General features: G+C 38.7%; 1 non-coding gene across 1 annotated transcript; it reads right to left on the reverse strand.

Moving 5' to 3' along the window:
* Window positions 1–12389: 12389 nt before the first annotated feature.
* LOC130943001 (small nucleolar RNA R71) lies at window positions 12390–12497 on the reverse strand. Its single transcript, XR_009071541.1, has one exon. It is a non-coding gene; the product is annotated as a small nucleolar RNA R71 (small nucleolar RNA).
* Between the last annotated feature and the right edge of the window lie 818 nt (window positions 12498–13315).

Below are 13315 nucleotides of genomic sequence, written 5' to 3' on the forward strand. Positions count from 1 at the left end.
AGCAGCATAAACAGCTCTAAATTACAACAAGCAACCTCAGTTAGAAAACTACAGGAACATTAATACCGTAAAGGCTTTAATACACATACGGGATACTAACATAAGGCTTTCGAAACATAATTTTTTACCAGAATAACAACACGAAGTAGCTGCGATTTGGAACCGGCCCCGGCACAACTCCGGTGACGGCCAGAAGCTCCGGTGGATCAACTATTGATGCATGAAAACTTGTCTCTCAACAAATTTCCCTTCAGCAAGTATACCGAATTGTCGTCAAGTAATAACTCACAATAGAGTGAGGTCGAATCCCACAAAGATTAACGGATTAAGCAAACAATGATTAATTGATTATCCTAGTTAGACGAATCATATTGGAGTGATAAGTAACAAGGAAATATAAATGGCATAAAAGTAAAGAAAAGCTATAAAGTGCAGAAGAATAAAATGGCAAGAAAAGTAAATGTAAGAACTAAAAATAAAATGAACATTGGGATCAAGAGATATTGCAATTCTCCGGATCAAGTTCATTCTCATCTCTTCCTCAATCAATGCATTCATTGATCTCATTGACAATCTTAAGTGATTGGATCCCAATTCCTTAGTAATCCAATCTCTCTAAGCTTGAACAATTTCCCAATTCCTTGATTTAATTGCTCATAGGAAGAGATGAAGTTTGGTCACTGATTATACCACACACATTCATAGATCAAAGTATTGGTAAGATTACATGTCACAATATCCATCCAACCCCCAACCTAATCCAATGTGAGAGAGCATTTCTAGCATGATTTCCTCATTCCTCTTCCAAGGTTCAAAGGAAATCCAAGTATGAGCAATTTCTCTTCCAAGACAATTACCCAATTCAATTAAGATCGAAAGCTCTCTAGTAAAATCAAGAGAAAAGAAAGAAGAAGAAGAATAAGAACTACAATTGATCCATTGAATCACAATAGAGCTCTCTAACCCAATGAAAAGAGTTAGTTGGTCATTGCTCTACCAACATAGAAAGAAAGAAAATGCAGAAAAGTAAAGATGAAGATTAAAACTAAAAATGAAACTTCCAAATTCATAAATGAAAAGTATAAAGAAAAGAAAAGAAGGAAAAGTGTATGAGGGGAGGGAGTCCGAAGACCCCACTTCACTCCCCCAATTTCCTAGCCTCCTTGAATGTACAAACTAAGGCCTTTATATAGGCTCTCCTAAATTACAAAATGAAATTAAAAACAAATTACAATTAAATGAAAATTCCTATTCTAGATGCTTCTTTTGGCCTTGATTGATTGATACTTGTGGGCTTGCTTCCTTGAGGTTGGGTGGTCCTTGAAAGAGAAGTGATCAAATTGAGGCCCATGGTGAAATGCTGCCCAGTTGGTGTTTTTGGGGCTTAAAAGATGCCTCTTGTTTGTGCTTCAATTTCATTTCCACTATAGACTATTATATATCTTTGGAAAGCTCTGAATGTCAGCTTTCTAACGCAACTAGAATCATCTCAATTGGATCTCTGTAACTCAAGTTATACTCCTTTGAAATAGACATGGTCGCTGGCATAGTCGCTAGCGTTAATGGAAAACGTGAGTCCCGATAACGCTAGCGACCAGGGGCTTAATATTTCCAGGTTTTGGAGCTCAAAATCAATGTCCACTCTATACTATTATATATTTTTGGAGAGCTCTGAATGTCTACGTTCCAACGCCTTTGGAAGCGCATCATTTGGAGCTCTACAACTCGAGTTACACTTCTTGGAAGGTGAAGAGGTCAGTTGGCCTTACTACAGGTTGATACCATGTTCATCTTTGCACTTTCGGGGTAGATTTTCTACCTCAAATTTAGTGTCAACCATGTAGTGTCACATATGCTTGGAAAGCTCTAGAATCCTACTTTCCAATGTCGCTAGAATCACCTCATTTGGAGCTTTGTGGCTCAAGTTATGCGTGTTTGAAGAAGGCATGGTCAGGCTGCCAGGTGGGACTTTTGCCCACGTTAACTTAGTTAACGTAGAAGTTAACATGGGTCTTTTTTTGCCTCGCCAACATTAGTGGCACTCACTTTTTTCACTAACGTTGGCATCTCCCTTTCCTTCCACGTTAACTACCATGTTAACTTAGTTAACGTGGGTCTTTTTGCTTCGCCATCGTTAGTGGCACTCACTTTTTCCACTAACGTTGGCATATACCCCTTTCGCAAATGTTATTGGGACTCACCTTTCCCATTAACGTTGCTTGGTGCCTTTTGTCCCTATGTTAGAGTTCACGTTAGTGTAGCTAACGTGACTCTTAACGTGGGTCTTCCTTGCTAACGTTCCATGCTCTTCTCTTCTTCTTTTGGCCTGAAATCAATCAAACAAAGTGCATCAAAGTCTTGCTCTTAATCATGGGATCATGCATCATCCAATTTATCATTCAATTTATGCATAATTCTGATGAAATCATTCAAAATTCACAATGTTTGCTTGAATCATGGTATGATTGCATTTTCAACCAAATACTTGCTTATTTCCTAAGAAAATGCATGAAACCAACCTAAAGCATACAAAAAATGGCTAGTAAAACTAGCCAAGATGCCCTGGCATCACAACACCAAACTTAAAGCTTGCTTGTCCCCCAAGCAAAAAAAGAAATATGCACAAAGAATTCTCTTTAATTGGAATGTATTGAAGAATTGCTTATGATGCCTTAGTGGGTGAAGTGAATAAGTGACAGTGGGGTGAACTCTAATTTGTATGCTTATGCAAGGATTCCAATGCTCATTAGTCCTCACATTTTGGAAGTCTTAGATCTTAGGACTTTCATTCAAATGATATTATGGAATCCTCTTTATAGATTGTCACCTTGAAGCAGCACTTATTTTCTAGCATTTTTCTTTTCTTTTTGTATCTTGGCCTCGACTCTAGGTGTCATGTATCAAAGCGGCTTTTTAAGATAAGCTTTCAATCAATACTCCCAAACCAGTTGGTCTAAGGTATTAGGTGTTGAAGCACCCCTTAGGATTTACTTGCTCAAGCTACTCTCTTTGATACAAATCCACCACAAGTATTTAACTAGGACAATAACTCTTTGAGTTCTTTTTTTTTCTTTTTCTTCCTAGTAATTGATGCTCAGAGCCTTGGGCTTGTTCTTTGTTTTTTTCTTTTTTCTTTTGTTTTCTTTTGTTACTACTTCTTGGATCAATAGATGTTTGAGAAATTCCATAATACTTCTCTAAACTTCATTTCCTGTCTATGAGCTCCCATGCAAGTTTTTACAAACATGCAACCTCAATACACAATCATACAATCAGAACCTCCACTCCTCTTAATCTTTTGCTTGCCCCATGATTTATAAAATTCTTCAACATTTTCCTTTTAAAAGAATGATTTCTTTGTTGCATTCTTAAAGATATTGGGTACAAGTAAAACTCAAGATGATAATCATGATATCATAGCAACATGTTACAAATCAAATATCAAATTATGCTTATTCACAAGGAGTGATCACACATGCATACAAAGAAAATGGAAGACAATCATGCAATTTAAAGTGCTGGAAATAAGTAAGAGGAGAAAGGAACTTTACCACCTTGTAGTTTATCTTCATTGTTGTTGCCCTTTTCTCCTATTCTTTCCCTTCCCCCACCAAACTTAGAATGCTTGCTTATACTCAAGCAACAATTAAAACAGTGGTAATGGGGTCTATGATGGATCATGAATGTCTTAGAATAAAGTGTGAGTATGCATGTGTTTCAGCAAGCCAGATTAAGGATACAATAAAGGCACAAGAGATACAAACATAGACATTTTGATTGCATTAATAAGTGGTGTGCTTGGTACCTTGCATGAAAAATAAGTGGCAATGATGAGAGAACTTTTGCGTGGTCTAGAAATTTGCGGATAAATCCTCGTTGCAAGTATAGTTTCTAAACCTTCAAAAGTCCTTTCATACAAACGATTTGGGTGTCACAAGTAACATACCCCTTTAAAAATTGTTAACCGAGTATTTAAACATCGGGTCGTCTTCTCAAGGAATTGCAGGGAAGTATGTTCTTATTATTGGTTATGCAAAGGTATGTTTTGGGGTTTTTGGATCAAGGTAAAAAGTTAGAAAAGCAATGACAGAGGGAATAAAATAGTAACAATAAATATAAACTTTTGGCAAGGTATTAGAAATTGGAAGTCCAGACCGAATTATCCTTATCAATGATAATAAAAATTGAATCTCAATTTCACTTAGTTAATCCTTACTTAAAGCAGAGGAAGGTCAAGTGACTAATTAGTTTGATCTTCAAATCCGAGTTAATTCCTAAGAAAAGATTGGGATTATTGAAGTTCAATTCAATTAGAGGAGATAACAATTATCAATTATGCTGTTGAATTGGATAACTCATGAGTTACTGATTTCTTAACCAAAACCAAAAGGAAAGGAAATTGAAGCTACTGGAATAAAAATGTCTTTAGATTGAGAATAACAATAACATAAATAAAAGAAAGCAATATTAAACTGAAATATCTCAAATAACATTAATTTAAAAGAGTAATCTGTAACATGGAAGAGTTCATAAATTAAATTGGGATAAATAAAGAACCTGGGATTGAGAGTCGCTCCTAAAACTAAGAGAAGTCCTAAATCCTAATCCTAAGAGAGAGAGAGGAGAGAACCTCTCTCTCTAAAACTACATCTAAAACATGAAAGGTGAATTATGAGAGCCTGATGAGTCTCTGCAAGTTCCCTGACTTTAACCTGTATTTTTGGGCCGAAAACTGGGTTGAAATGCTGCCCAGAATCTCTGCCAGCGACTTTTGTAATTCTACAGATCGCGCATGTCACGCGTCTGCGTCGTCCACGCGACCGCGTCACTCAGCGTTTTTCGTATCACGCGTCCGCATCGTCCACGCATTCGCGTCGTATATGCAGCTTCCAATCCGCGCGGTCGCGTCAGGCACGCGATCGCGTCACTCCGATTTCTTCCATTTCACGCGGTCGCGTAAGCCATGCGACCGCGTGACTTCTCGCTGGTCACCTCCTCGATTCCTTGTGTTCCTTCCATTTTTGCACACTTCCTTTTCATCCTCTAATCCATTCTTGCCCTATGAAGCCTGAAACACTTAACACACAGATCAAGGCATCGAATAGTAATAAGAGAGAATTAAGATTAGCTAAATTAAGACCAAAGAAGCATGTTTTCAATCATGTAATAATTTTAGGAAGAAAATATAAATATATGCTAAATACATGAATAAGTGGGTAAAGATCATGATAAAACCACACAATTAAACACATTGTAAACCATAAAATAGTGGTTTATCAAACTCCCCACACTTAAACATTAGCATGTCCTCATGCTAAACTCAAGTAGACCAAATAAATGAGTAGGGAAAGGCAAGATTCATGCAATGCAACCTATGAATGTGAATGCAACTACATGCAAAGATGATTCTACCTTCTTAGTGAAAAAGCAAATAATTCTTTCAAGAACAAGTATGAACTGGATTTCACTAATTCAAATCACAAAATACAATACAAATAACTTGCAAGAAAAAGATAGCTCATGAAAGCAGGGAACATAGAATTGAGCACTGAACCCTTACTGGTAGTGTATATCATTATAACTCTCAAGTGTCTAGGGTCAATTCTCTCAATTCTCTACTAATCTTGCTTTCTATATCTTGCTCTTCATCTAACAATCAACAAAATTTTAATGCACCAATACACAAATCAAGAGGTCTTTCAAGGGTTGTAATGGGGTTAGGGTCAAGGTAGGATTGTATTTGGCCAAGTGGACTAAAATTTGAATCCTTAATTAATATAAACTTTCCACCTAACTTAAGACAATCCATTTAATTAAAATACAAAATCTAACTTCCCATTAACTGTATTTACTACATATTTATGCATTCTAAGTTTTGAGTACAGCTCATATGCATTGATCTCACTATTTATTTTGGGGCATTTTGTCCCCTTTTCTTAATTGCCTTTTTTTTCTTTTTCACCCTTTTTTTTCAATGCATATGATTAAAGTATTGAATGCAATAACATGTGCTCAACCATTATTTTGCACATTTTTACTAAAATATACAGCACCCAATTATTCAAACCAAATATTTCCAAACCCAACTTCCCCACACTTAAATCATGAGCACTTTTACTAGTCTAAGCTAACTAAGGATTCAAATTAAGGACATTATTATTTTTTGCTCAGAGTTAGTAATGTGCTAAAGTAAATAACAAATGGGTGTATTAGGCTCAAATTGGTTTGCAAAGGTGGTGCACGAAATTATGATCACTACAACTTCGCACAACTAACCAGCAAGTGCACTGGGTCGTCCAAGTAATAAACCTTACGCGAGTAAGGGTCGATCCCACGGAGATTGTTGGTATGAAGCAAGCTATGGTCACCTTGTAAATCTTAGTCAGGCAGTCTCAAATGGGTATAGATGATGAATGAATAAAACATAAAAGATAAAGATAGAGATACTTATGTATATCATTGGTGAGAGCTTCAGATAAGCGTATGAAGGTGCTTTCCCTTCCGTCTCTCTGCTTTCCTACTGTCTTCATCCAATCCTTCTTACTCCTTTTCATGGCAAGCTTATGCAAGGGTTTCACCGTTGTCAGTGGCTACCTCCCATCCTCTCAGTGGAAATGTTCAACGCACCCTATCACAGCACGGCTATCCATCTGTCGGTTCTCGATCAGGCCGGAATAGAATCCATTGATTCTTTTGTGTCTGTCACTAACGCCCCGCCCTCAGGAGTTTGAAGCACGTCACAGTCATTCAATCATTGAATCCTACTCAGAATACCACAGACAAGGTTAGACCTTTCGGATTCTCTTGAATGCCGCCATCAGTTCTTACCTATACCACGAAGACTCTGATCTCACGGAATGGCTGGCTCGTTTGTCAGGCGAGCACTCGGTTGTCAGGCGATCAACCATGCATCATGTATCAGGAATCCAAGAGATATTCACCCAATCTAAGGTAGAACGGAGGTGGTTGTCAGTCACGCGTTCATGAGTAAGAATGATGATGAGTGTCACGGATCATCACATTCATCAAGTTGAAGAACAAGTGATATCTTGGACAAAGAACAAGCGGAATTGAATAGAAAAACAATAGTAATTGCATTAATACTCGAGGTACAGCAGAGCTCCACACCTTAATCTATGGTGTGTAGAAACTCCACCGTTGAAAATACATAAGAATAGGATCTAGGCATGGCCGAATGGCCAGCCTCCCAAACTGATCAAAAGATCTCAAGAAAAAGGTTCCAAAGATCAGAAGATGTAAATACAATAGTAAAAGGTCCTATATATAGAGAACTAGTAGCCTAGGGTGTACAGAGATGAGTAAATGACATAAAAATCCACTTTCGGGCCCACTTGGTGTGTGCTTGGGCTGAGCAATGAAGCATTTTCGTGTAGAGACTCTTCTTGGAGTTAAACGCCAGCTTTTATGCCAGTTTGGGCGTTTAACTCCCATTTTGGTGCCAGTTCCGGCGTTTAACGCTGGGAATTCTGAAGGTGACTTTGAACGCCGGTTTGGGCCATCAAATCTTGGGCAAAGTATGAACTATTATATATTGCTGGAAAGCCCAGGATGTCTACTTTCCAACGCCGTTGAGAGCGCGCCAATTGGGCTTCTGTAGCTCCAGAAAATCCACTTCGAGTGCAGGGAGGTCAGAATCCAACAGCATCTGCAGTCCTTTTCAGTCTCTGAATCAGATTTTTGCTCAGGTCCCTCAATTTCAGCCAGAAAATACCTGAAATCACAGAAAAACACACAAACTCATAGTAAAGTCCAGAAAAGTGAATTTTAACTAAAAACTAATAAAAATATACTAAGAACTCAACTAAAATTACTAAAAACATACTAAAAACAATGCCAAAAAGCGTACAAATTATCCGCTCATCACAACACCAAACTTAAATTGTTGCTTGTCCTCAAGCAACTGAAAATCAAATAAGATAAAAAGAAGAGAATATGCAATGAACTCCAAAAACATCTATGAAGATCAGTATTAATTAGATGAGCGGGACTTTTAGCTTTTTGCCTCTTGAATAGTTTTGGCATCTCACTCTATCCTTTGAAATTCAGAATGATTGGCTTCTTTTGGAACTCAGAATCCAGATAGTGTCATTGATTCTCCTAGTTAAGTATGATGATTCTTGAACACAGCTACTTTATGAGTCTTGGCCGTGGCCCAAAGTACTCTGTCTTCCAGTATTACCACCGGATACATACATGCCACAGACACATAATTGGGTGAACCTTTTCAGATTGTGACTCAGCTTTGCTAGAGTCCCCAACTAGAGGTGTCCAGGGTTCTTAAGCACACTCTTTTTGCCTTGGATCACAACTTTATTTCTTTCTTTTTCTTTCTTTTTCTCTTTCTTTTTCGTTTTTTTTTCGCTTGCTTCTTTTTTTTTTGTATTCACTGCTTTTTCTTGCTTCAAGAATCATTTTTATGATTTTTCAGATCCTCAGTAACATGTCTCCTTTTTCATCATTCTTTCAAGAGCCAACATTCATGAACCACAAATTCAAAAGAGAGATGCACTGTTCAAGCATACATTCAGAAAACAAAAAGTATTGTCACCACATCAAACTAATTAAGCTAGTTTTAAAGATGAATTCGAAATCCTGTACTTCTTGTTCTTTTGTGATTAAAACAGTTTTCTTTTAAGAAAGGTGATGGATTCATAGGACATTCATAGCTTTAAGGCATAGACACTAAGACACTAATGATCATAAGACACAAACATAGACAAACATAAGCATGAAAATTTCGAAAAACAAGAAAATAAAGAACAAGGAGATTAAAGAACGGGTCCACCTCAGTGATGGCGGCTTGTTCTTCCTCTTGAAGGTCTTATGGAGTGCTTGAGCTCCTCAATGTCTCTTCCTTGTCTTTGTTGCTCCTCTCTCATGATTCTTTGATCTTCTCTAATTTCATGGAGGAGAATGGAGTGTTCTTGGTGCTCCACCCTTAGTTGTCCCATGTTGGACTTAATTCTCCTAGGGAGGTGTTGATTTGCTCCCAATAGTTTTGTGGAGGAAAGTGCATCCCTTGAGGTATCTCAGGGATTTCATGATGAGTGGGATCTCTTGTTTGCTCCATCCTTTTCTTAGTGATGGGCTTGAGGTCATGCCTTCTCAGTTGAACCGGCTTTCCTCTTGAATCTCTCTTCCATTGAGCGCCCTCTTCACAAATGTCTGTGAGGACTTGGTCCAACCATTGATCAAAGTTGACCCTTCTTCATGGCCACAACTTCATAGAAGTGGTCTTGATGCACCCTTGAGATGAATCTCTCCATCTCCCATGACTCGGAGGTGGAAGCTTTTGCCTTCCCTTTCCTCTTTCTAGAGGTTTCTCCGGCCTTGGATGCCATAAATGGTTATGGAAAAACAAAAAGCAATGCTTTTACCACACCAAACTTAAACGGTTTGCTCGTCCTCGAGCAAAAAAAGAAAGAAGAGAGTAGAAGAAGAAGAAATGAGGAAGAAGGGAATAGCTTTGTGTTCGGCCAAAGAGGGGGAGAAGTGGTGTTTAGGTTGTGTGAAAATCAAGGAGTGAAGAAGGGTTTATATAGGAGAGGGGGGTTCATGGTTCGGTCATGTATGGGTGGGTTTGGGAGGGAAAGTGGTTTGAATTTGAAGGGTGAGGTAGGTGGGGTTTTATGAAGGATGGATGGGAGTGGTAAAGAGAAAGATGGGATTTGATGGGTGAAGGGTTTTTGGGGAAGAGGTGTTGAGGTGATTAGTGAATGAGTGAAGAAGAGAGAGAGTGGTGGGGTTGGTGGGGATCCTGTGGGGTCCACAGATCCTGTGGTGTCAAGGAAAAGTCATCCCTGCACCAAATGGCATGCAAAATCACGTTTTGAGCCAATTCTGGCGTTAAACGCCGGGCTGGTGCCCATTTCTGGCGTTTAACGCCAGGTTCTTGCCCTTTCCTGGCGTTTAACGCCAGTCTGGTGCCCCTTTCTGGCGTTAAACGCCCAGAATGGTGCCAGACTGGGCGTTAAACGCCCAACTGCTAGCCTCACTGGCGTTTAAACGCCAGCAAATTTTCCTCCAGGGTGTGCTATTTTTCTTCCTGTTTTTCATTCTGTTTTTGCTTTTTCAATTGATTTTGTGACTTCTTATGATCATCAACCAACAAAAAACATAAAATAACAAAGGAAAATAGATAAAATATAATCATTGGGTTGCCTCCCAACAAGCGCTTCTTTAATGTCAGTAGCTTGACAGAGGGCTCTCATGGAGCCTCACAGATACTCAGAGCAATGTTGGAATCTCCCAACACCAAACTTAGAGTTTGAATGTGGGGGTTCAACACCAAACTTAGAGTTTGGTTGTGGCCTCCCAACACCAAACTTAGAGTTTGACTGTGGGGGCTCTGTTTGACTCCGATTTGAGAGAAGCTCTTTATGCTTCTTCTCCATGGTGACAGAGGGATATCCTTGAGCCTTAAACACAAAGGATTCTTTATTCACTTGAATGATCAGTTCACCTCCATCAACATCAATTACAGCCTTTGATGTGGCTAGGAAGGGTCTGCCAAGGATGATAGATTCATCCATGCACTTCCCAGTCTCTAGGACTATGAAATCAGCAGGGATGTAATGGTCTTCAATCTTCACCAGAACATCCTCTACAAGTCCATAAGCTTGTTTCTTTGAATTGTCTGCCATCTCTAGTGAGATTCTTGCAGCTTGTACCTCAAAGATCCCTAGCTTCTCCATTACAGAGAGAGGCATAAGGTTTACACTTGACCCTAAGTCACACAGAGCCTTCTTGAAGGTCATGGTGCCTATGGTACAAGGTATTGAAAACTTCCCAGGATCTTGTCTCTTTTGAGGTAATTTCTGCCTAGACAAGTCATCCAGTTCTTAGGTGAGCAAAGGGGGTTCATCCTCCCAAGTCTCATTTCCAAATAACTTGTCATTTAGCTTCATGATTGCTCCAAGGTATTTAGCAACTTGCTCTTCAGTGACATACTCATCCTCTTCAGAGGAAGAATACTCATCAGAGCTCATGAATGGCAGAAGTAAATCCAATGGAATCTCTATGGTCTCATTTTGAGCCTCAGATTCCCATGGTTCCTCATTAGGGAACTCAGTGGAGGCTAGTGCACGCCCATTGAGGTCTTCCTCAGTGGCGTTCACGTCCTCCCCTTCCTCTCCATATTCGGCCATGTTGATGGCCTTGCACTCTCCTTTTGGATTTTCTTCTGTATTGCTTGGAAGAGTACTAGGAGGGAGTTCAGTAACTTTCTTGCTCAGTTGTCCCACTTGTGCCTCCAAATTCCTGATGGAGGACCTTGTTTCAGTCATGAAACTTTGAGTGGTTTTGATTAGATCAGAGACCATGGTTGCTAAGTCAGAGGGATTCTGCTTAGAATTCTCTGTCTGTTGCTAAGAAGATGAAGGAAAAGGTTTGCCATTGCTAAACCTGTTTCTTCCACCATTATTGTTGAAACCTTGTTGAGGTCTCTCTTGATTCTTCCATGAGAAATTTGGGTGATTTCTCCATGAAGAATTATAGGTGTTTCCATAGGGTTCTCCTAAGTAATTCACCTCTTCCATTGAAGGGTTCTCAGGATCATAGGCTTCTTCTTCAGATGAAGCATCCTTAGTACTGCTTGGTGCATTTTACATTCCAGACAGACTTTGAGAAATCAAATTGACTTGTTGAGTCAGTATCTTGTTCTGAGCCAATATGGCATTCAGAGCATCAATCTCAAGAGTTCCTTTCTTCTGATTTGTCCCATTATTCACAGGAATCTCAAGAGCTCCTTTGTCTTCTGACACCTCAAGGAATCTCTATACTGTGACATAAAGGATTCCATATTTCCTTGTTCCCTTCTCTTTCATATGAGCAGGAGCAAAGACAAAGGCATTCTTGTTGAAGCTGACCCTGAACCTGAAAGGACCTTGAAGCGAAAGCTAAGAGAAGCTAAGGCACAACTCTCTGTAGAGGACCTAACAGAAATCTTCAAAGAAGAAGAACCCATGGCAGCCGAAAACAACAACAATGCCAACAATGCAAGGAAGGTGCTGGGTGACTTTACTGCACCTACTCCCGACTTCTATGGGAGAAGCATCTCTATCCCTGCCATTGGAGCAAACAACTTTGAACTTAAGCCTCAATTAGTTTCTCTAATGCAACAGAATTGCAAGTTCCATGGACTTCCATTGGAAGATCCTCATCAGTTCTTAGTTGAATTCTTGCAAATCTGTGACACTGTCAAGACTAATGGGGTTGACCCTGAGGTCTACAGACTAATGCTATTCCCTTTTGCTGTAAGAGACAGAGCTAGAACATGGTTGGACTCACAACCTAAAGAAAGCCTGGACTCGTGGGAAAAGCTAGTCAATGCCTTCTTGGCAAAGTTCTTTCCACCTCAAAAATTGAGTAAGCTTAGAGTGAAAGTCCAAACCTTCAGACAGAAGGATGGAGAATCCCTCTATGAAGCTTGGGAAAGATACAAACAATTAATCAGAAAATGTCCTTCTGACATGCTTTCTGAATGGAGCATCATAGGTATTTTCTATGATGGTCTGTCTGAACTGTCCAAGATGTCTTTGGATAGCTCTGCTGGAGGATCTCTTCATTTGAAGAAGACGCCTACAGAAGCTCAAGAGCTAATTGAAATGGTTGCAAATAACCAATTCATGTACACTTCTGAAAGGAAGAGGTAGAAGAATTCGAACTTAGTCAAATAGAGTTTGAATTGTGCATTGAGAAGGAGTGGTACTCCATAGAAGGATGTGAGAAAAGGGGAAGAGAATTTTCGAAAATTACTTAAAAAGATTTTAAAAACATTTTGAAAAATTGATTGATAATTTTCGAAAACTCAAAGTGGAAAAGAAATCAAGTGATTTTTGAAAAAGATTTTGAATTTAGAAATCAAAAAAGATATGATTGAAAACTAATTTGAAAAAAAAGATGTGATTAAAAAAAAGATATGATTAAAAAGTTATGGTTTTAAAAAGATATGATTGAAAATATATGATTTGAAAAACATTTTAAAAAGATTTGATTTTAAAAATTAATGACTTGCCTAACAAGAAAAGATATGATTCAAACATTAAACCTTTCTCAACAGAAAAGGCAACATACTTGAATTGTTCAATCAAATCATTAATTGTTAGCAAGTATCTTTGAAAAAGGAAAGAAATTGATTTTGAGAACATTTGATTGAAAAGATATGATTTGAAAAAGATTTGGTTTTGAAAAACTTTGAAAACTTGAAAAAAAAATTGATTTGAAAACAAAATCCTCCCCCTTATGCCATCCTGGCGTTAAACGCCTAGAATGGTGCACATTCTGGCGTTTAACG

The sequence above is a fragment of the Arachis stenosperma genome, chromosome 7, assembly GCF_014773155.1.
Source record: "Arachis stenosperma cultivar V10309 chromosome 7, arast.V10309.gnm1.PFL2, whole genome shotgun sequence".
Classification (NCBI taxonomy): Eukaryota; Viridiplantae; Streptophyta; class Magnoliopsida; order Fabales; family Fabaceae; genus Arachis; species Arachis stenosperma.